We start from the raw sequence: 23,278 nt of genomic DNA on the forward strand, positions 1-23,278 counted from the left end.
TATTCTCAACTGTTTTGTTTTACTCGCAGTTTTTCTGGGATCAGTAAGCTCAACACTGCGTAGTGACAACACTTATTTGCATGATGATGATACTTTCTTCGGCTTGCTTTCACGGACAATATATATATCTGAAAAGGTACACGTATGTTATTGAAGTACTTTTATTAACTTTACCTAGTGTACTCTTTTAAGCCCTTGGTGTCAGTAGCTAGCGTTTTTCATGTATACCTCATATAGACAAAGATATTTAATTTCTAAGGGAATAATCAGAAAGTTAAATCCGTATCACCTTACTTATACAGCCATTTGCAACACACAGAGAGCCATATGTCTGAAACCAATTTGATTCCCCACGCTTTACAAGTGTAAAAAGAAACCATGTAACAATTAAAACCAGGATATGATCCTGTTTTCTCCATTTCGACACTTACACTTTTGAGTTAGAATAAGGAAGTGTATTTATTGTTGTGTTCGACGTATGCTACCTTTCTGGATTTTGTAGGGCGATAGCGAAGTACGTAGTATATATTCACTTTCGCTCAGTATTTAATATTCTTAAAGGGATTTCATTTTTAATGTTGTTTTTCTTTTTCTTTGCACTCTGGTCATTTAACCCAAAACACTGCAATAATGGAAACTGAAAAAAATGTAATAACAGACTTTCTGTTTCGCAATGATACAGTAGAATCTTGCCTTTCGCTAAATGTGTATCTAACTCGAGGCTCATCTGCTATCTAAGTAACGCTAATATACAATCTAAGATTCTGTGGCACCCAAATATTCCCTGCTGAGGAGCTCTGTTGAAAACAAGTGCGACTAGCAAGGTTGTGTGTTAGTAACGACGCGCTTTGAATCTGGCTATTTCATGCAAAGAATATAATACATAGTTTAACGAATGAAGAACGAGCGCTGAGTAGATGTTGTAATATATTACTACAGTCAGCCACGGTACAGACAAAACATCGGCATAAACCCTCAATGATAGATAGAAAAACATGTACTTAAACGAAAATGGATCCAAAAGAGGTCTCAATACCGAAGTAGATTTCTATAACTGTACATAATAAATGGCATAAAGACGAACATAATGTTCGGAGCCAGGGCTACTACCGAAACAACCGATCAGAACAGGAGCGAAGACTAATTTGCAAGTCTCGAGATGTGATTCAGCTGAGTTGGTGAGCAGACGTCACTTGACCTGTTACGTACATAAATAGAGGGCGACATATATAATGACCAACGACAGCACAATATATTATGAAATTTTCCATACACCGCTTTTATAGTAATTTGTAGAGTCCGACATGACACAGTGCACTATCTATGTGCAATGTTAATAAGTAAAAGTTCACCAAATGATTCACAATTAGAAACAATGAACATAAGAATTCAATTACCAACAATTTCAGAATTTTAATTAATATCTAGTTAATGTGTATCTCAAGACCATGCTTTACCATGATGTTTAGTCATGACTTTTATGATGTGGTTATTATTATTCCTGTACTTCCTGCAGTAAAACACTATCCACATCCTATAACAAAATCCTGACTACTAAGTTGGAACAAAACAAAGTAAATATGCAGTGTCTGGTGAACATGAATATGTGAAATGGATGATGAAAAGCAAGACATGAAGATGTAGCGGGCCTTTTACAGCGGTATAGAATGAACAAGTGAAACATTAGTAAGTTAATGAGGTAATTTCCTCGTATGATTATCTTAGAACTTAAAGAGTTGCATAGGTTATAAAGGAAAGCTACAAACCGGAAGGAAACAAACAATAGATATAAATTCAAAAGTTGTACTTTAACCAAACATACAACGCTTTCAAGACTGAAAACTTAATCAAGGTTTTTTATTTCGGTGAACGACCTTTAATATGCTCTGTATATACCAAACTAACACCGGAACTCTTTAATTTCTGGACAAATAACTTCTGCATTGTCCCGCGCCATCGGCGCACAACTCACAAGAAGCTACCACCATCTATACCGTAGCCTGCAAATGGCAGCCGGCCTAGCCGGTGCCTTGGCCTGGTCATTCTTACCCTGTGACTTGCACTGTTAAGAGCAATTCGACATCGCAGGTCTTTGTGCGTGAATGTGGCACTCGCTCAGCGCAAATTGTAGCACTTTACCCCCTGATTTGGTGAGTGTACTCCTTATTAGTCCGTTTGAGACTACATTTTCTACCCGTGTACGTCGGGGAAGGGTTTTTTCTTCCTCTCGTGTTCGGCCGTAGCGTAGCTTGCTTCGGCGAGTTCCCTCCTTATTCATTTGTGTGGTAGTTTGTCAGTCTTGCCTCGGGTGCGAGTTGTGCTTTTGCTCCCCCCACCTCTTATCGGAGATAGGTAGGCTATTTGAGCCCCTTTTGGGCCTCCCTCCTCCGCGGAACATTAGCGGTTCCGTTCCGGGCCTCGGATGGGATTGGTTCTCCACTACGCTCCCTTGGTTGTTGCTCCGTTGTACGTGATGTATGTAGGTTCGGGTTTCATATGTACTTGGTTTCACATTTGCCTATAGGCTGTTTAGCACTGGAGTACTGTGTGTCGGCGCTGGGGCCTTGTGTCACGCAACCCTTGTTCGAGCGCTCTAAAGCGTAATCCTTCTTTGATACGGAAGCTTTGGGGATCCTTTGGGTGTCCCCTTCCTTATAGTTTCGTAACATGTTTATGTGGATTGTATCGATTTTTTCTCAATTAGCCTTCGGGCCTGCTTCTGTTCTACCCACAGGCACAGTTTTGAAGTACCACGCAATTCTTCGGTGGAGCTCTGAGGTCTTCTTTCCAACGGCTTCGGAAGTGGCACCCTAACGTTTGGCCCCTTCTCTTTCTCATCCGGACCCGGGTTCCGGTTTGGTTCAGACGTTACACTAGGATAAGCCTCTAGTAAGTAGTCTTTTGGCCTCTCCCATCAGTCTCAAAGTGATGGGGGTACTCGAATATAGTCGGTCGGGAGTTTTCACGGTGTTTTTTGGCCCTTAACTCCTGAACAAAAGCTCCTAGAGGTGTAATTGTTGAATTGCTCTAATTTTGACCCCACTGCTACATCCACTGAGATAAATTCTTCCGAGGCACAAACAGCAGGTCTGGTTCCGTTGCTGCTCCGCCTCAGTGGAGCGACTTTTTTGGGGGGGAGTGCGTGGTATCCATACGCAGGGTAATCTTACTTGCCCGCTGGAATGTCTGGATTCGATTGTTCTTCACCTTCTCCTCCTCTTCGACTCTACCGGTTGCATGCTTGCTAATGCTAGCAATAGGAGTATTTAGTAGAGGCACTCTCACGACGTCGTCCACGTTGGCCGACCCGTCGCGGAATTCCCTCATGTCGATGGTAGCCCAGACGGGCTTGATTTCACGGAGGCCCCTTGTGTCGGCACACGGGTCCTTCTTCACAATGGATTCGAGGCCCAACTAAACCGGACCGGCCTCGGAGGAAGCCAGTGGAACTACCACCGACTTATAACGTTACCGAGGCCGTCATGATTCGACGACCGTTAGAGCGGCCACCCGCTCGTTACCAGAATCCCGGATCCTTCCCAGACCCCTGTCGAAACTAGGGGCTGCTCCCCAGCTACAATACAGAGACTAACCAAAAACAGTGAACCTCGTCCTCCTCTTCTGAGTTATCGTCTAGCGAACGGGAGTCGGAAACGCTTCTCTCAGCACTCTTCAGTACGGTCGGAGGATCTGTCGGTGGTTTATCTCCTCATGGGCTTGAAGGAGTCGGTCAATGTCTTTCGCCAGGGCCCTAAGTGGTACTCTGCACGTTTGCAGCTAGTGACTCCTCCGCCGCCATAAGGGCATTGCTCCAGCTCCATTTGTTGCTTCTCCGATCCGGAACCGGAAGTTGCCCATCCCAAGGACTAGCTTTCGGACATAAGTAGCGTTTGCGCTAACAGAAATAGCCACGCTCCTACCAGTCTTCTTCCGGAGTCCAGTTAGAAGTGGTTTAGTCCCATCGGACGATGACCGCTTTACCTCTCCTGGCCCGGACGTCGAGCCGTCTGTGGACGTCCTCTCGGAGGAGGACTACGGACATTTAGTCCGTTAGCTTCATGTAACTTCTAGTGTAGCTCACTTCCCATCGTGGCTTAGCCCGCCAGGTGCTCCTGGATCAGAATTCAGGCTCCGGGGGACGAGGCACGACCTTAGCCTCCCCCTTCCCTACACGTAGACGGAGAGTCTTGTGATCGATTACCCGATAAGCGGAAAGAGCTTGGTCAGCTTATCCGCGTCCCCTCGGCAAGCTTATACGATTGAGGCAAGAACAATACCTTGTCCGATGCCTCAGGAGGCGTGGGATCGCCTGATCCTACAAGCTTGTATTTCTAATGCGAGGTAAGGCGCTGCTCCGGCTTGTCGTTTAGTTTCCCCATTGGCCCAAGCGTCAAAGGAGGACCTCAGGAGTTTTGATCGTACGGCCCACTTTGACCTTAAGATTTCGGCACTTCAGCTGATTATCTCGGTGTGGCTCTTGCGAGCCCTTACAATCCGAGATTCCTCTATGGTTCAACTAATGCACAGGACACTGGCCCTTATTGTGCGCCGTTCGAGTGACCATTTTCCTCGTGTGACGCTTCGAACGGCTTCTCTACGTCGGCGAAACGTCTTTTCTCTGCTGTGATTGTCGGACATCGCCCCGGCGCTCCTATGGGTACCCCACTTTCCGGATCAGACCTCTTCGGAGGTTCGTTCCAGTGGGTCGTTTAGCCGGACGTAGTGAGACCACGGAACCTACTCATCCCATGTCACCTCGCGGCAGAGCTATGAAACCATTTACGAGCGGTCGAGACGCTCGTTTGCGCTTTCCAAGTTGCCGTAGGGGCCTCGATGCCCACGACCAAAGAACACATCGCAGAGTTGGTTTCAGCCTGGTAAGCGCAATGCCAAACCCGATACCTTCTAGTAGGGAGGGGTCAACTCTTGCGCGAATGACTAATCGAAGGACCCATACCTCCTTGTGCTGGCCCTCTTGTTGAGAGAGAATCCGAGCATTTGCCGGCCTTCGCATAACTCCAACGAAATCCGGCCGTTTGGGACCCTAATTCTCAATACACGGCGCTGAACAACTTCATCCGCCCTTTGCGGTTCCGTGCAGGCCTGCTTAGCTGGACTCCATGACGCATATATTCATGTCCAGGTCTTCGTGGATCACAACCCGTTCTTGAACTTTCGTTACATCGGGGTTTCTTACCGATTCTAGGTCCTTCCATTCGGCATGTCCACATCTTTCCGAACCTTCACCAGATTAGTTCACACAGTAGCAGCTTTTTTGAGGCGACTGGGGCCCTGATTTTGGTCTATTTAGACGATTGGTTGATTGTGGCGGAGTAACGAGAAGACCTTGTTCCGACACCCGGAAATTCTTGAATGTGACTTCAACATTAAGGTGGTTGATCGACAAAGCGAAATCTCTTTTGATACCGTCATAGCAAGTGACATACCTGGGAACGAAAATAGACTACTGCCGGGGTAGATTCTTTCCGACCCATGATAAGGTGCATCCAGTTCGCAAAGTCGGTCCATCCTACGCCGTCTATGCTACATGCCCGCGCGTGACTGGTTTCAACTCCTTCCCTTTTTACGCCCGTTGTCGCGGGTCCTGATGGTCCTAGTACCTCCAGCTCCGCACTTGTAACATATCTTACAAATGGTGGTGCGACAATGCAAGCCTTTACAAAGCCGTAACGTTTCCGACCTACTCCCCCTTCTTAACGCCCACGACGGTATCCGAGGGTTTAAAACACATGCACAAGACGTGTACATGGCACTTGTGTTTGGAGAGGAGTTAATAGGAAACCAAATTGACGTCTTGGAGCTGCCAGCGGTGTTCCGCCCGTTCCTTGATCAAAGGATGTCCGATTCGAAAACACCTCAGCTTTATCATACATCCCTCTCACTCTGGAGAGTGACATGGGACCTCATGCAATGGTGCTGGATCCATCAGGTCTCGCTGAGGGCAAATCGATCTTCCGGTGTTTAGCAACTCGATCGCAGACGCCTTGTTACGACTGTCGAAGGCTCAAACAGAGAAAGCCCTCGACTCCTGGGTCTTCGATACTTTCGGCGTTCCCGAGATATACATATTCGCGTCCGCCCACAACTATGTTGGCTCGCTTTTTGGCTCGTGTTCCGAGCCCCAGGGAGTAGGCCAATGACGCACTGGCCCTCGACTGGACCAATCTTCACTGGTAACATTTCCCTCGTTTGCTCATGTGGGGAAACCGCTGGAGAAGGCTCGGATTTTGACTGTCTGGTGATTCTAATCGCGCCCTTCTGGTCCTCACAACTATGTCTCCGCCCGCTTTTGGTTCTTTTGGTGGTGATTCCAAGAATCTTTTCTCCCCTCACGTCCCTTCAGACCCTCACTGACGGGAGCATGATAACACAGTGTCGCTTTACCTGGTTGCGTTGAAATTGTCAGGCGTTTGGGAGGAGGCTGCCTCGTTGACGACCAACGACAGGCGACATTCCACTTTTCGCAAGTACGATTCGAGATTCCCAGTGTACCGAAATGGTGTGCGGATTGCCAGGTTTCTCCGACAACGGCGACTGTTGGGGATGTGGCAGACTTTCTAACGGCTTTGATTTAAGTTAGAAAGCAGGTCAATACCTTCAGGAGTTATCGAACCGGTCTCACCCGTTCGAAACCTCAAAACTCACTGGTTTGGGTATTTACAAAAGACGATACCTACCTGTCTCCTAGTCTACCTAGGCGCCACTGGTATAATTTCAGCATTGCGCCCGGTGACCTCTCCCACAGGTCTCCGTGCACTCTCTCTCTTCCTGCTGGATTTGCCTTATACCGCTGTGTCCAAGAACCTACAGCGGGGAGATACGTGTCGGGTAGGAGACCCAACCCGATAGGGAGTGCGAAAATCCACGTCGAAGTGACCTTAGTCTGTCCAAGGGATGCACGGTAATGTGATTCGAAACAAAATTACGAGGCACAAGGCACTGGCCTGGTGAATGTTCGATTGAGAGCGTAAATGGCCTGGTTCGTTCGGTGTCCGGACTGGATTGATATGTACTGGTGGATATGTCCGGATGAGTATGTCCGGATGGATATGTCTGGATGAGAAGGTCCGGATGGATATGTCCGGGTGAATGTGTCCGGGTGGACGTGTCCGGGTAGAAGTGTCCGGTATATCCGGGCCTATCCGGCTGTGAGGGTTAATACTATTGCTTATCTATGAGTAGATAAAATCTAAAAGTATCAACTGAACAGTATAATTGACTTGGGAGAAATGGTTGTAGGGCGAAGTGACCTGCTTCCTCAGGGCCCACGACATCCGGCGCCAAGCGGCTTCGAAAGCCCTGTTCCAAGGGGTCCCGGTGGATGATATCCTCCGGGCCGCCTCGTGGAAAACCCCGTCGAAGTTTTTTACGTCCTACCTAACGGACACGGTCGCGTCGCAGTCGGCGTTCGGCCGCGCGGTGTTGGGCGTACCAACGAGCAGGTCCCGCCAGTTGGGCCTCCCACCATCGTATCAGTACTACACTCTGTGCGTTTGTGTTGTAGGTAAGAGAGGAGTGAAGTTAATACCTCAAAACTCACTGGTTTCGGTATTTACGAATGACGATACTTACCTGGCTCACCCGTCTCCCTCCGCCACGTACATGACTCGCATACCCAAAACAACGCCAAGCAGGTCACTTCGCCCAACAACCATTTTGCCCAACTGCCATTTCGCCCAACCTTACCATTTCGCCCAACCAGCCTGGTCATTTCGCCCAACCAGCCTGGTCATTTCGCCCAACCAGCCTGGTCATTTCGCCCAACCTTGATTAAATATGATACTTCAAAAGGAAACGTTCGGGAATTGTTAACGTTACAGGATACCGAATATTAAGGAAACTTGAGGATCGATCAGTGTGTTAGGGGTTAGGTTTGATAGTAAACGTTCGAATATTAAGGAATATTAAGGAAACTTGAAGTCCTTTACTTTGTATAACTTTAGTAAGGAAACGTTCGGGAATTTTTAACGTTACAGGATACGAACCGAGTATTAAGGAAACTTAAGGTTGTGGTTAAATTGATTACATATGTGATTACATATGTGATTACATATGTGGTTACATTGATAAAGTGGTTACATTGATTAAAAATAGTACTTCGATATTACGGACGGGTTTTATATATATACATTTCTTTTTTAATTTAATACGGAAACGTTCAGGAATTGTTAGTCAGTAGGATGGATCAGTGTTTTAGGGGTTAGGTTTGATAGGTTTTTATGAGGATCGATTCCCCTGTGTTTGTATAATAATATAACTTCCATTGTATGCGTAATCGCCTAAAGTAGTGTAATCCTCCCATTATACCCGAAATAACTGCTCAGACTCCGATCGATATCGTCCGGACCTTACCTTTTTATTTACCTATTACGAAGTAACCTAACCCAAAATAAATCAAATTGAACTAGTGGAATAGAAAAAGTAATATTATTCTAACTGAATATTAGTAAAAATAAGGTTGGGCGAAATGACTATGATGGTTGGGCGAAATGACTATGATGGTTGGGCGAAATGACCATGCTGGTTGGGCGAAATGACCAGGCTGGTTGGGCGAAATGACCAGGCTGGTTGGGCGAAATGGCAGTTGGGCGAAATGGTTGTTGGGCGAAGTGACTAGAAAGCGGCCCTGACTGGTTGGTCTGTCCCCGCATGAAGACGAATTGCCTCCACAAGCCGTCTGTTGAATTTGTCTTTGGAGGCAGCCGAGATAGGGCTCGCGGGCAGTGTGAAGAGGGCCTGTGATGTTCTCAGGTCGTTTTTCCTGTGTATGTACCATTTGAGTGCCCTCACCGGGCACCACAGTTTGTCCCCGCAGTGTCGGAGGACAAGGGCAGCTTCGGAAGGAAGATGTCCCCCGGTATGAAGGCGAGCGTTGGGTTCTTAGCAAGGAACCCGGGGTCCGGAAGCAGGCGCACGAACTGGCTGTCAAAGCGGATGTGTCCTTTCGACGTGGATAATGCGTGCAGGGAACTCCTCCTCCTCCTGGCAGAGGCAGTTGCCACCAAGAATAGTGTCTTGATGGTGATATCCTTGCGGAGGGATGTGCCCATGAGTTTAAAAGGGGCCGGGCTAGGTGATGGAGAAAGCCGTTGATACTCCTTGCTGGTGGGAGTTTACGACGTGTGGGCCTGAGAAGGTTCGATAGCTGAGGGCAGGTGCCTACCGATGATCCATCTGAAAATCCCGAGTGAATCGCCGCGATGGCCTGTTAATGTCTGTAATTTCGAATGGTATTCGGTTGTCTACCCTATCGAAGAGGAGCATGAAAAGGTCCGCAAATTGTGCAGGAGAGGTAGTATCCGGAACGATCTGTAGATCGGTTTTTTTTTCGAAAAAAAAACGCGCCAGTGTGGACGTCGCTTGGCCGCCTGTCTGATGCTGCAATGGCGGCAGCGTCTGGAGAAAAGCCGCTTGCTCTGAACCGAGACCGGAAAACGGCCACGCACTCAGGTTCTTGGACCGTAGGTGAGGTAGACTGACTCGGGCTCGACCCAAGCTCACTAAGTTGTGTTTGTCCGGAAGACTGCATGGGGTTCCAGCTAGAAGATCTAGAAGGATCGGGAACCACGGTCTTCTCAGTCAGTAGGGCGCGATAAGTAGTAGCCTTGTCCGGGATAGGTTCAGATTGAGAAGCACCTTGTGTATGAGGCAGAGGGAGAGGCGTACGCCTCAATCCCCTCCCAGCTGATCGAGAATGCGTCCAACGCCCTACGCTCTGGAGTAGAAGGTCCGCATGCAAAAGACTGGTGATTTGGCGTTGGTCGTCAAAGCGAACAGGTGACTTTCTGCAGGGTCCACTGGGGTCTGGGCCCCCTTGGACAGGGCGTCGGCCGTTACGTTCTCCCTCCCTGCAATGTGCGAGGCTCTTAGAGAGATGTCGTTTCCCGGCACCAGAGCAGAAAGTCCCACATCGCGGGGCACAGTGATCGGGATTTCGTCCCCCCTGTCTGTTGACGTAGGCCACTACCGTCGTATCGTCGCAGAAGGCGGTGACAGCATAGCCCCGAAGGTGACACTCGAAGTGGCGGAGGGCTCTGGATAGTACCTCCATCTCAAGCAGGCGTTGATATAGACCTGTCGCCAGGCCGGCCCCTACTCCCCTGAATCGTCAGGTCGTCCAAACACGCACCCCAGCTCTGCAAGGAAGCGTCTGAGGAGAAGCGTCTGGGACTTTTGTTCTCGGAATGGTCGTCCTTGGGCGAGTATGTCTTTCTCTGGATCTTAGTGATCGCGTAGGTGCAATTGGAGGGGTCGCATTCTAAGGCGGCAGAATGGTACTACGTCCACTAGGCCGAGGGCTCTCATCCAACGCCTGGCCTGGGAGAACCACATGTTGAGGAGGCAGCAGACTGTTTGTTAGGTGTTGGTGACCCGCCCTGAGAACGGTCTCACCTAAACGATGTGGAAGTTTAGAAACGCGTCCGGGAATTTAATGGTTTGGGTCGAGATGAGCTGCGATTTTTCCTTATTGATAACCCAACCGAGTTGTTCGAGGCGCTCGGTCGTGCGACCTAGATTGAATAGAGCCTCTCGGTGCGACCTCCCTGTGACTAGCCAGTTGTCGAAGTAAGCGTAGAGGGTCACTCCGCTTCGGCGTAGGTCTGCAACCACCACGCCCGCTACTCTTTTGAAGACTCGCGGTGAGGTCGAGAGGCCGAAGAGTAGCGATACGAACATGTAGTCCCTTCCTTTGTACGAGAATGCTAGGAGTCTTTGTGACGCGACATCGACGAAAACGTACAAGTGTGCGCCTTTCAGGTTTACGGATAAGATCCACATGCCCTTCGTGAGGTTTGGGAACGAGTCGGCCGGACGAAGCCCTTGTTCGACGGCTTTAGGTTGAGTATTGGTTGCCGTGACCCGTAACGCATGGAGCTCGCTTTCGAGGGCAAATCTCTGGCCCGGGTAGGTTGGTTCTGGAATGTCCTTTCAACCTCTTCCCTCCCGGGAGTCCGAGAGAACTCGATGGTGTAACCCGTCGAGATCACCTGCAGGGTCCATCTCTTTCCCGACGTTCCGGAATAACTGGAGCCTGTAATCGTGGTAATGGTCTCCAGTTAGAGTTGGCCGTACAGATGTCCTCGGGGGGAACGTCTTGGCGACCTGTCGGGTCTTCCGACACGGTAAGACTTGGCGGCGTAGTTCCGTTTCCAGTTAGCGGGTCGTTGCGCCCTACCACTTGGTGGTTTCGCTTGTTCTGGGCGTCGCTAAGGACGTGATTGCCTATCGGCCATGCGAGTGTCCGGGCGTCGGTCCAATTCCTGTCGGACCGTAATGATCAACTGGCTGTTGAATAGGTCCTCTTCCAGAATAGGGAGGTTCGTCGGTCCCTCTTTCGCTCCCCCGCTGGCCAGCCTACTACTTTCAGCACGTTGCGTCGGCGGGATTCGACCGGTGGGATTGCGATTTTCGCATCTTCATCCCCACTCGGGACGATTGATCAAGTTCGAAGAATTAGTTTTCGAAGCGCTTACGATGTGGATCTTTGAAGTTTCCACTTGTCAAGTCTTGTTCGTCGCGTCCCTAGGGATCGGTGGAGGGCGGAAAAGACTCTTCCAAGTATCCTCAGGCCCTCGGAGTGTCCTATTGACAATCCCTGCAGCCTTTGCGATGATGTCGAGTGGTAGGGTGGTACCTCTCGGCTCCACCTCATATTCTGAGTCAGTTTCAGGAAACCGATCGCCCTCGAAGTTTTGAGGTTGTCTCCGAGTTCTGAAAATGCTTCAGAGGCTCGAAGCTCCAAAGCATCGGGGTACAGGTACAGTTTCTAACTGGATGGGGTGTTCCCGTGTTGCCGGCGGGATGTCAGCCACTGTTGATCCCACCCGTTCTGGGACCCGTCACGGGGTCAGGTGTAGGACGAGTGGCGATAAGACCGATGTAAGCTGTGAGAGCAGCCACACACAATCGGAAGAGTGATGTCCTGTAGGCGTAGGCGGTGCCTCCGCAGACCTACGGAGTTTATGTTCCGTCTGTAGCGGTCGGGGATTTCACCTAAAACCCGTGTCTGAGTACGCCGAAGATTCGTCGGGGATCGGTGAAGGACGACACACCGGCGAGCGGCTTTTGAACTGACGCAGACCTGTGTTTCTGATCTTGAGCAGCCCAATATTCCGCTCATGAATGGCAAAAGGCACAACAGAGCCCCCCGCAGTGGGAGCGGACTAACTCTTTGCAACCGAACTGGTTTTCGGTGCCTTCTCTTTGGCTCTGTTAAATGTCTTGGACTTGACCTTAGTCCTAGGGTTCGAGCTATTCCCCGCTCTCGAAGCTGTCTCCGGGTCGGTTGTCAGCGGCGTGTCATCCGGAGGTCCAGTTGGAGCTCTAACCGTTGTCCTTTTGCTTCCAGCCAGGCTTCCGATTCCGTCCAATTAGCCAGTGTGAAAGTGACACAGATGGAACACGGTTCCCGTCCAGTGCAAGATCTGCAATGCAGACATAGTGCGTGCTCGTACCAGCCAAGCCCGGCACAAAAGAACGAGCAAGTCGCAGACTTTATCGTAACTCTCACGTCCTTAGACATCCTGATTCTTTTAGGAGGACGATAAGTCGGGAGAAAAAAAGAACTTAAAAACCGTGAAAAACACGCGGTTCGTAAAAAAAAGCCTACACAGGCCTTGAGTGAACAGAACTAAACTGTTCTTAACGGTCTAAACTCCACAGGAGGACTACCGGGGGCCAAAAAGCCCCTAAAAACTTCCAGTGGAACCCCAAAAATAATAGGAACACGGAAGAGAGAGATCTAAACAGGTAGTAATTTGAACAAATTACTCGAAACAAGGTCTTGAACGGTACAACACGTAAGTGAAATGTACAGTGTCTCGCACAACTGATGCACGTGTGAGGTACCGTAATACAAAACGAGGCGAGATCCTAACGTCAAAAAGAGGCACAAAACTGCCTAAATCAAATATATACTTAGCAGAAACTTGATGAATCCTGTTGCAAACTCTGTTGAATCTTCGTCGGTCGCAATCAGCAGAATTCGAACAAGAAAACGTCAGTTTGGCTTAAAAACGGAATCCGAGAAATACGCGTTTTCCTTCGAAATGGTAAATTCGGAAGAAAGAGAGAGTGCGCGGTGACATGTGGGAGAGGTCACCGGGGGCTTAGTGCTAAAATTATGCCAGTGCCGTCTAGCTAAAATAGGAAATGTGCGTTAGTGTTGTAGGAGACAGGTAAGATAGGAGTGAAGTAAATCCCTGGATCTGCTAGTCTGTGTCATGGCTTTAAAATGGCCACAGCTTTGGTCCCCGGTTCATTCGTGGTACATGAAAGCGGTCCTCGACCTCCTGGCTCCCCCATTGCACCCATGTCTTCTTGTCGTCTGCTAGAGTTATCTACGAAGACGGCGTTTCTTCTCGCGGCAGCATCGGCTCGACGTCGGAGTGCCCTTCATGTGCTGCCGGGACACATACTATTTGAGCCGCATTGGGAGCGTCTGGCTCTAAACCCGTCCATCCTGTCGAATACCAGACGATTGTGCTTCCTTTGCCGACACCTATCTTACTGGATTATATTGATATCTTCTCCCCGCGGGTTCTTGAAATGAGAAAAAAACCTGCGTCCCTGGTTTTCTATAAAGTTGTCACGCTGGAGGAGATCCTGGAGGAGTCTTAGCTTGAGAAGGCCTCAGTGTGTGATACAGAGAGGTTATGGAAGGCGTAAGCCCGCACCCCCTCCCAATCGATGGATAATGCAACAGACGCCGACGCTGTGGGTGGAAGGTCCGTGTACAGAAGACCGGTTACGTCGCGTTGGCTGACTGGCGATCTTCTGGACCCCTCTTTTTTTGCCATCAGATTCTCCTTGTGGTGGTTCCTCGGCGTGGTCTCGTACATCCTACCCCAGGGACACGTCAATGACTACGTGACGGTCTGACTGCGGTCGTTTGGTGGTTCCAGTTTGTCCGGAAGGTAAGGAGTTCCCGATATAAATTTCCCCACTTGATTAGTGGGGCTACTTACAAGGGAATGACTAACAATCTGAATCCCACACATCCTCTTAACACGCCGCGGTTCTGGGGTGGTAGGGAATGACCAGACCGAGGCACCGGATCTGGCCAGGCGAAGCCGGCTAGACCGGCTGCCCTTGGCAGGTTACGGTATAGTTGTTGATGTTTTTTGTGAGTGGAGCGCCGATGGCGCGGGAAATGCATAAGAAAGTTGTCCAGATGGTAAGTCGTTCCCTTTGTAAGTAGCACTTTTAATCAAGTGGGATAACTATTTACTCCAGTAAGCAGCATCAGTGCGATCTCACGATCATATTTTCTCCAACAATCTCATACTGCAACTGCTGCCGGTGGACACTATGAATTGAGAACTTTATCTCGCGAGCTTTATGTTTGTGTTCTAATCTTTTTAAATGGTATGAGGCTATTACTTCTCATTTTCATCATTTTATTGATATTCGCTTCATCCAAGATTTATTGCACTGTACCAGTGTACACTTTCACGTAACTTGCATTTTGTTTCGTATTGCTAAATCAAGGCCTACTGATTACAGCAAAATGTATATGATGTATGAGCATATACATGTATGATATATGCATAGAACCACTGGTGCTAACGGAAAAGACTTTTATTAATATCGTCGTCACTGAGGTGGTTCTGCGACCTTTTGAAGGCCTTCAACGCCTCATCAGGATTATCCTATTGTACTTAATAAGCATTCCAAACATGTTACATGTTCTGAAATATTGAGAAAATCAAATTTTTACCGATGAAAATAAAAGGAAGGTTCTGTGACTCCTAAATTCGGATTCATAGCCGAATAACATGCTCACTTGCTTTGACTATGGACTGACACAGTGTTGTTTAACGCCTTAAGATAATAGCATTGGAGAGGAAACCACACATACGCTATGACCCTTTCCAGCGCGTTTGCTCTCCGTTAACCTACATGGACGGGGCATAAAGGTCATTCACTTACTTTAACAGGTGATGACCACCGATGTTGTAGACGTTAGAAAAGGTAGAAAGCAAAATATTCACACAAGAAAGAAAACAATCTTGACACGGTATCCACATATTGAAAGTTCATATTTATAACTGCTATTAAATATAGCATCACAGTAATTATTAAGATTCTGCGAGGTTTAATCAATTCTGTCCTGGCATATAATTAAATTGATATTATATGTTCACCCAGAGAACCCTAAATTGAGTAGGTAACACAGCATATGGCAAATAGCCATTTCACAGTTTAAAAGTAAATAGGCCTGTTTATTGCATAAATCAATATTATTTATGGTACATTATAACCAGGTGCATGCTTGAGTCGACAAACAAAGTGGTTAGTTTGTTTTATATATGTTTACCCAATTGTCATGACAAATTTTAGTGGAAAATATCATAAATTTACACCTTTCATGGTTATGCCTGTCATAGCCAAATCATATCACTAAAGCTTAGAGGGATATTATCTTTGCATGCGACATTAGATAAATGCAACTAGTGGACCACAGTCTATAGCATAGCATACTTATATATGAAAGTGGTACTAATAGGGCCAGTAACAGATTCATATTCATTGTGGTTTGTGAGATATTAATAGCCTGGTGGTATTTGTTTAAGTGTCCCACTTTCTCTACATGCCAAATCTCACTGCGGAATAAAACTTATTATGAATATTGAGATCAAAATACTGAAAATGCATGATGTGCAATGATTGGGAATATTCTATTTTCGAATACTGGTATAGAGTTGTAATTAAATTTCACAATGGCGGGGTTCCTGCGAGGAGACCCAGTAGGAGTGGGAAACACGGCATACTCGCCATATACGGTGCGATGAGTAGTAGCCTCGTTCGGGAGAAGCTTAGCTTGAGAAGGACCCTGTGTAAATCTCTCGTTGTGATACCGCGCAAGCCAGTCTCTCGTGCATGCACATATGCTATTTCACGCTGGATCGCCGAGAATATCGAGAGATCTGTGCCGGGGCATGTCGGATAGACGAAACTCAACTTAATACTATTACTATGATCCTCACATAACAATTGGTTATCAAACGATGAGCTCTACAATGAAACCAACCAAACACCTTGGTCATCCATAGTCGCGCATAGAAGATTGAGATTTTTCTGTCATGTAGCAAGACTCCAGGAGGACGCTCCAGCAAAGGTTGCTTTAGGAGAAGCATTGAGACTTACTGCTAAACCAGTAGGAAGGCCCGTGCCTACCTTGCTTTGAAAAATAAAGTCGCAATTAAAGGAGGTTAATATTAACAATTTCAAGGAAGCAATAAACCTTGCGCAAGATCGTGATACGTGGCGGAGGTTAATCACTGAGCATGTCGGATAGACGAGACTCAACTTACTACTACGATTGTGCCGGGGCTCCTTCCCTCCGCCACGGGAGCATGACATTAAGGCGTCCCTGGAGTTCTATAAATACTTTCCGCTTGAATAGCTCCGTCAGGCTGCTGCAGAGAGGCTTAACTTGAGAAGGACCTTGTGTATTAGGCAGAGGAGTGAGGGAAGTCGTACGCCCGCAACCCTCCAAATCGATCTAGAATGCAACCGACGCCCACGCTGTCGGGTGGAAGGTCCATGTACTGTCTCCATCTTCATCGCGTTGATATGTAACTCCCGTCATGCGGGCTTCTGCTCCCCGCCATTGTTCCGGTGTTGAGGCACGCTCCTTGCCGCTGTAATGAAGGTTTCGAGGAGGCAGAGGCGAAGTTCTTATGTTCCCGGTAGCGGCGCCCGTGCTCCCAGTTCTCTTTTGTCAGTCATCACAATAGTTGGGCCTCGTCTAGGCCGGTTAGTAGCACCCACGTGTCTAGGATTCATTGCTCCAGGTTAAAGTGACTGAGAAGCTGTAGCTGCAAGTGTCCAATTCTAAGGCGATAGTATGGGACCACGTCGTGCCGGTCATGCGGTATGATTCAATTGAGCCTCTATGAAAAACCAGTCGTCGGGGTTTTGGTTAAGGCAGATGCCCTCCGGCTTAGGTCCGCTATGGCGCAAACTACTCTTGTGAAGAATCGCGGCGAAGTCGAGAGGCCAAAGGGTAGCACCGCGAAGTTGTAGTCATTCCCCCCTGTACGAGAAGTCGGGGAATATTTGAGAGTCGATGTCGATTGGGACGTGAAGGTACGCGTCCTAGAGTTTGACCGTCGCTGCCAACAGGCACTGTGTGAGGTTTGGGATGAAGCCCTTGTACAATATCTTTAAGGTTACTATCGGTAAAACGAGCGGAAGAGGGGTCCCTCCATCCCATATCCACCACTATCGTGCCCTTTGCCAGTATTGCATGGAGCTCGTTTTCGAGGTTACGTTTCTGGCTCGGGTCCGTGGGTACTGGGGTGTCCTCCCAAGGGACCCGCGGATCTGGGTCCATATTTTCCCAGATGTTTTAGAATAACCGGTGTCTCCCCCTACCGCCAGATACGCTGTATCCGTGGCAAGGTGGGCATCCCTACGATCGTGGTACATTAAGCTTCGATTTGTTCGTTTTGACAATATCAAGGATAATCGTTACGCAATTGACGGCGTTTGCTGCGACTGGAGCCTCTCGGCGATCAAGCCATTCGCTCTGTCCCTTTGAGGTTCGGTTAGTATGCGCATCTGTACGACCTTTGTTGTATGTCGGGCCTGAGGGTTAGAAAAGCCTGAGGGTTAGAAAAGCACGATTTGGCGAGCGTGTCGCGGCGGTCTAGCTCCTGGCGGACTGTGTCGTCGAGCTTGGCATTAAAGAGTTCCTCCTCAAAGATGGATGAGGTAGCCAGTCTATTTCTGGACTCGCTTTTCATCCAGCTGACTGCTGCTACAACGTTAAGCGATCCCTGCAAACTAGTCGTACACCAGTATGGTGGTCCCAGTGGTCGTAGAAGCCACATGATTTGTGGGGCCATGCGGTCTTGGATTTGGTCTAGGCTTTTGCTATATGGGTCCTTAAAGTCAAGCTCAACAAGCCCTGGAGGCGGTTCGTTGCATGCCGCGGATCAGCAACATTCAAAACAACCGTTTCCTAACATCCCCGTTCACTCAGAGTGACCTGTCCAGCTTCGTGGTGAAGGTAGTCTACCTCCTTTGAAGGACCTCTACCATTTAAAAGAAAAGCGGGTCCACGTGAATGTGGGAGTCGTCTGCTGGTGCTCCATTCGTGGGTGACAACTTGGGTGCCGAGGTCTCTGCCGAAGGGTCTTCAAAACCTAATCACTATTTGTGGAAGGCCGCGACCTTCGTGGGAGGTAGTATCCGTCTGCTCCACATAGTTTTCTGAGTCGGCTCCGGTTGACCGGACGTCCTCGACTGAATATCCTCAACCGTCGCTACTACCTGGTCTGAGGCCGGCTGGGGAGCAGTCGCGCGAGCTAAATGTTGCACTTTGGAGACAAGGCCTACGTAAGCTGTGAGAGTAGCGACGCGAACTCGGAGTAAGGAGGTCTTGTCGACGGGTGGGGAGGGTTACATGGAACTACGTCGTATGTGCCCTTGTCGTACGGGCCGCTGGTCCCTCCGTAAACCCCTGTCAGAGTCCGCAGAGGTCTCATCGAGTATCGGCGAAGGACGACGCACTGGTGAGCGAATGCGTTCCCTGGACTCTCGTGGTATCGACACATACTTGGTGGTCTGATCCTTTGCCGACCCGGGAGTATGTTCCTCAGAGAATGAGGGCATGACGGAGACTTACGTCGTGGCAGCGGTTCTACTTTTTGGAACAGACTTGGTCTCTGTAACCTTCCCTTTGGCTCTGTCATAGTTCTTTGGTTTGACGTTAGCCGAAGAATTGGAACTGTTCTCCGCTTGTGAAGTCGTTTCTGAATCGGTTGTTCGTGGTGCTCGAGGAGTCCCGTCTGGAAGGTTGTTCTGGACCGTGGCATGCGGAGCAGACTGGCCTGGCATTGGAGTTGGTGACGACAGGGGAGGGTGGTCGAGCGGGAGTTACAGCCGTTGCCACTTTGTCTACAACCAGGCCTATGGCTCCTTCACATTCGCCTGTGTGAAGGTCAAACAAATCAAGCACGGGTCCACCTGGAGCAAGACATGTACTGTAGTCATATTGCGTGCTCGTCCAAAGCGACACGGAAAGAAAAGCGAACAGGCACTTGATGTTGCTTCTCCCTTCCTTTGACATCGCTACCTGTAGCTAAGTATAGAAAAATGCAGAAGTCGGGAAGAAACGAACAACAACGCTATTAATATAACCCAAGTAAACACAGAAGGAAACGGGTCCCGTAGGACGGGCTATTGCCTATTCTCTACCGGTAAGATGGATAATGTAAGAGCAGGAGAACACAGTGCAGGTCTGACAGACACCAACGGGCTAAGGCTTAACTCTCCGGGGGAGAGCCTAAGCAGGGGCCACAAGAAGTCCCAGTAATCCAAACCGAAAGCCAGAGCTACCCTCCGGTTAAGGCCTATATCACCGAAGGAGAAGCCTAAAGAGAACGGCTTAGCAAAACCCCCGCAAATCCCGGGAGAGAAGAACTTAACACAAACAATAATACAATTATTACACGCAATGCAACGTCTGCCTAGCTACGGTACATAACGTAAGCCCAGTACGGTGCTTCGCACAATCGGTACACTTGCAGACCCGTAATACACAAAGTGGGCGTAATCTTTATGAGGTCGCGCACTTGATGTTGCTTCTTCCGTCCTTTGACATCGCTACATGTAGCTAAGGATAGAAACATGCAGAAGTCAGAAAGATACGAACAACAACGCTACTCGTATAAACCAAGTGAACACGGAAGGAAAGGGTCCCGTGAGACGGGCTATTGTCTATTTTCTGCCGGTGAGATGGAGAAAGTAAGATCAGTACAGACCCCAACAGGTTAAGGCTTATCTCTCCGGAGGAGAGCCTTAGAAGGGGCAACACGAAGTTCTCTAGTAATCCAACTCGAAAGCCCGAGTTACGCCGCCAGTTAAGGCATATTTCTGCGAAGGAGAAGTCTAAAGAGGGCGGCTGAGCAAAACCCCCGCAAATCCTGTGAGGGAAGAACTAAACACAAACAGTAATACAAGTATTACACGCAATGCAATGTCTGCCTAGCTACAGTACAACACGTAAATCCAGCATGGTGCTTCGCACAATCGGTACACGTGCAAAACCGTTATACACAAAGTGGGCGAAATCCTTATGAAAAATACGAGACAGAATACTGTCAAAATCAAGAGAATACTTAGCAGTGACTTGAAGAATCTCGCTGCAAACTTTGTTATGAACCATAGTCAGTCGCAAGCATTAGGATTCGCGCAAGAAATCGTCAGTGAAGGTGTATATGAAAAACGCAGTAAAAAAAAAAAAAAACACACGAGATAGTGTGCGGTTACCCGAAGGAGAGGTCACCGATGACACAGTGTCAAAATTATACCAGCGGTGTCTTGGTAGACTAGGAAAGTGCGTAAGTTTTGTAGGAGACATGTAACCGAAATAATGTGTACATTTTGAAAAGATCATTTACTCATTTAAATTAGTAATTCAATCCGTATGTATCTTTGTGTGCAATTACCAGTCCAAATATAAGAATAAATGGTATTCCTTGTTATTGAATTAATGTCAAAGATCAGATATTGAAAAGCATATCATCCATCCACATCAGCTTAAACTTTGATTCGTGTTGTTCCCAAAATTAAGATATTACAAAGCAGGTTATGAAAGCAAAACCCAGCCCCATATTGTATCTCTCTTATATTGCATGTGTCATGAATGGGTGAAATTAACTTAAAACATAGAATTAACCAAATTTAATTATTCAATTCATTAGTTCATCATGTTTCTGCTTCTTGAACATGTTCAGTTCCATCATGTTGTGCTCTGCATTGTATGTGCTTCAACATGTGTGACTTTGTTAGTGTTACTTCTTATAGGCAAACCAAAAGCAAGATATATATTTACATCAAGTTTTGACGTGTCGGATGACATATGATTATGTTAACCTCTTATAAGCGTGAATTTTTGGAATATTTGCACTGTTGTGCAACATGTTTGAATGCATTCAGTAATGCTTGCTGTGAAACTGAAACGACATGGAGCCAACACGCTTGGTGTACAGAATATTTCAAATGAAAATTTCTATACATTAACCATACTAGGAGCACAGTTTTGAAGTCCTGTTGCATCGGTGGGGACGGAAAGGGGTTGCTGATTTAACTTTTTGTTTTATTGTATGGTGAAACTTCTGGCAAACTAAAGTATTCCATAATTTGTAAAGACCATACTACTCTCTAAGAATCTCGTTCGTAAGTTCCATTTTTTCACTATTAAATAATATGTGATACCAATAATCGTACTTGAGTGAGCACCTAGAGTTAAACAATTGACGCAATCAAGTGTTTTGTGGGAAATAAAGTTGTGAGTAGCAATTGTAAGCTTGATCACTGATGTCTTCCCATTGATGCTAAAATAACTGATAACGCTAAAACAGTTAATGCTAAAACAATATGAAAAACCTTAACCTCTCTCATTAGGAACATTTTATGCTATGTATCAGTCAATTGATATAACCCATCGTTGGGTTCGATGGATAATTAATCTAAATGTACTTCAGGGTTGGGTCAATCTGCATATTCATCTACAATAACCAATTTGCGTGGGATGGATGGTAGGTGAAAAATGTCGTGAATACATTTTGACTCAAATATTAGTAGGTAGGGATTCAATCAATATACTTGGTCAAACTTTGTTTAAATTTATGAACAGTTCTTACAGGTATTTCAAAATTGGGAAGTTACCGTCTTCAAAAAGATTTAGAATATGTCAAAAGCGTTTCCACTGCATTAATGCATCTGCATCGATAAAAGTGCTAAATATATTTTGTTGGGTTTGGTGTCGAAGGTAAAAGACACTTTGTTGAGGCGAAAACCAGCAACGGGATCGGGTTTATATAGATTAGAGGTTCTTCTTCAACATTTGTCTACTGTTAAAGGAACATACATGATAACAGATTGCAACACACTGAGAACCCAACAATATTTCAGCCAGATGTTGTCATAGCATAATTGGATCTACGATACACGATATACTATACAGGATCCACTATAGGCCACCCACTGTAACAAACCCACTGTGCACGATCCGCTATGACGATCCACAACAATACCTGATACACTATGCACGAACCATTATAAACCATTGAAAATACACGATGAACAGGGGTTCCCTTGGACATACCCACCAGGGCTTTAAGTAAATACATACATTCCAACAATATTTCACAATAGCTTCTCTTCTGACATGTATTGTGTAACATTATCAAGTGGATGTAAATCCAAAAGGTCTTTAAAATGAACCCCTACTTATGCAACCTCTATCCTCACTATTTAATTCTTGAAAAAAAGCCACCGTCAATATGGTTTACTCTGAAATCTACATGACTTATGAAATATTACTTTTGCATAGCATGCAAGTGGTACCATATAGAAGATCTTTACTTTTACACCCAGCAGACTAAGTACTGTTTTAGTAAATGATTGTTACACCCAGCAAGCCGGTGCTGTTCTAAGACATGACTGATACACCCAGCAAGCCATGTGTTGTTTAAAGACACGACTGTTATATCCAGCAAGACACTATGCTGGATCCGAAATACACGATAGACTATACTGGATCTACTTGACAGGATCAATATACAGGATCGCTATGCTGTATCCACAACGCAAGATCCAGTCTACATGTTCGATGATACGGGATCTACTTTGCAGGATCAATATATACGATCCAATATGATGGATTCAGTATACATGATCCTATTTAAATGAACCGTTATACACAATCCATTATACATGATTCAATGTGTACGATCCACTATGCATAATCCAGTATACATGATCCAATATACATGATCCAATGTGAGCAATACACAATATAGAATTTACTATATAGGATGAACTATACACGATCCACCATACGTGACTCACTATGCACGATATAATCTACAACTAGCGCAAGGTATTGAGGTATAACCTAATAATGTTAAATTGTCATATTTTAGTCTTTATAAGTGACATCGTTTGCCATAAGATTCTTATAACTTATAACTTATTCCAATGAAAATAATTTCAAACACGTATAATTGAATAAATTCAAAAAATTGTACCTTTCCGATGCAACTTCGATTCCACATCAACCAATATGGAAACAGTTTCAAGTCGACAAATCTAAAAACAATGTTGAGGCTTCAAAAACTGTTTGTGCTTTAAAGGAATCAAAAGGGACGTTTGGATTGGCATTTTTGTTACTTTCACAGCTCGAGAATAAATCAGCTAAATCAGTATCGAGGTTTACTCTTTGAGTGATTTTTTTAAC

The 23,278-nt window shown here is 46.8% G+C and overlaps 1 protein-coding gene and 1 long non-coding RNA gene across 3 annotated transcripts in view; one reads left to right on the top strand and one right to left on the bottom strand.

The window, feature by feature from the left end:
* Positions 1–22,989, top strand: part of LOC139982171 (uncharacterized) — a 41,976-nt gene extending 18,987 nt beyond the window's left edge. For both annotated transcript variants that reach the window (XR_011798019.1, XR_011798018.1), the window contains one exon: positions 30–22,989. This is a non-coding gene — a long non-coding RNA (uncharacterized lncRNA). The remainder of the gene's footprint in view (positions 1–29) is intronic.
* Positions 1–23,278, bottom strand: part of LOC139982120 (uncharacterized) — a 671,468-nt gene that overhangs the window by 110,064 nt on the left and 538,126 nt on the right. The window lies entirely within an intron of this gene.

This window comes from Apostichopus japonicus, chromosome 16 (assembly GCF_037975245.1).
Source record: "Apostichopus japonicus isolate 1M-3 chromosome 16, ASM3797524v1, whole genome shotgun sequence".
Classification (NCBI taxonomy): domain Eukaryota; kingdom Metazoa; phylum Echinodermata; class Holothuroidea; order Aspidochirotida; family Stichopodidae; genus Apostichopus; species Apostichopus japonicus.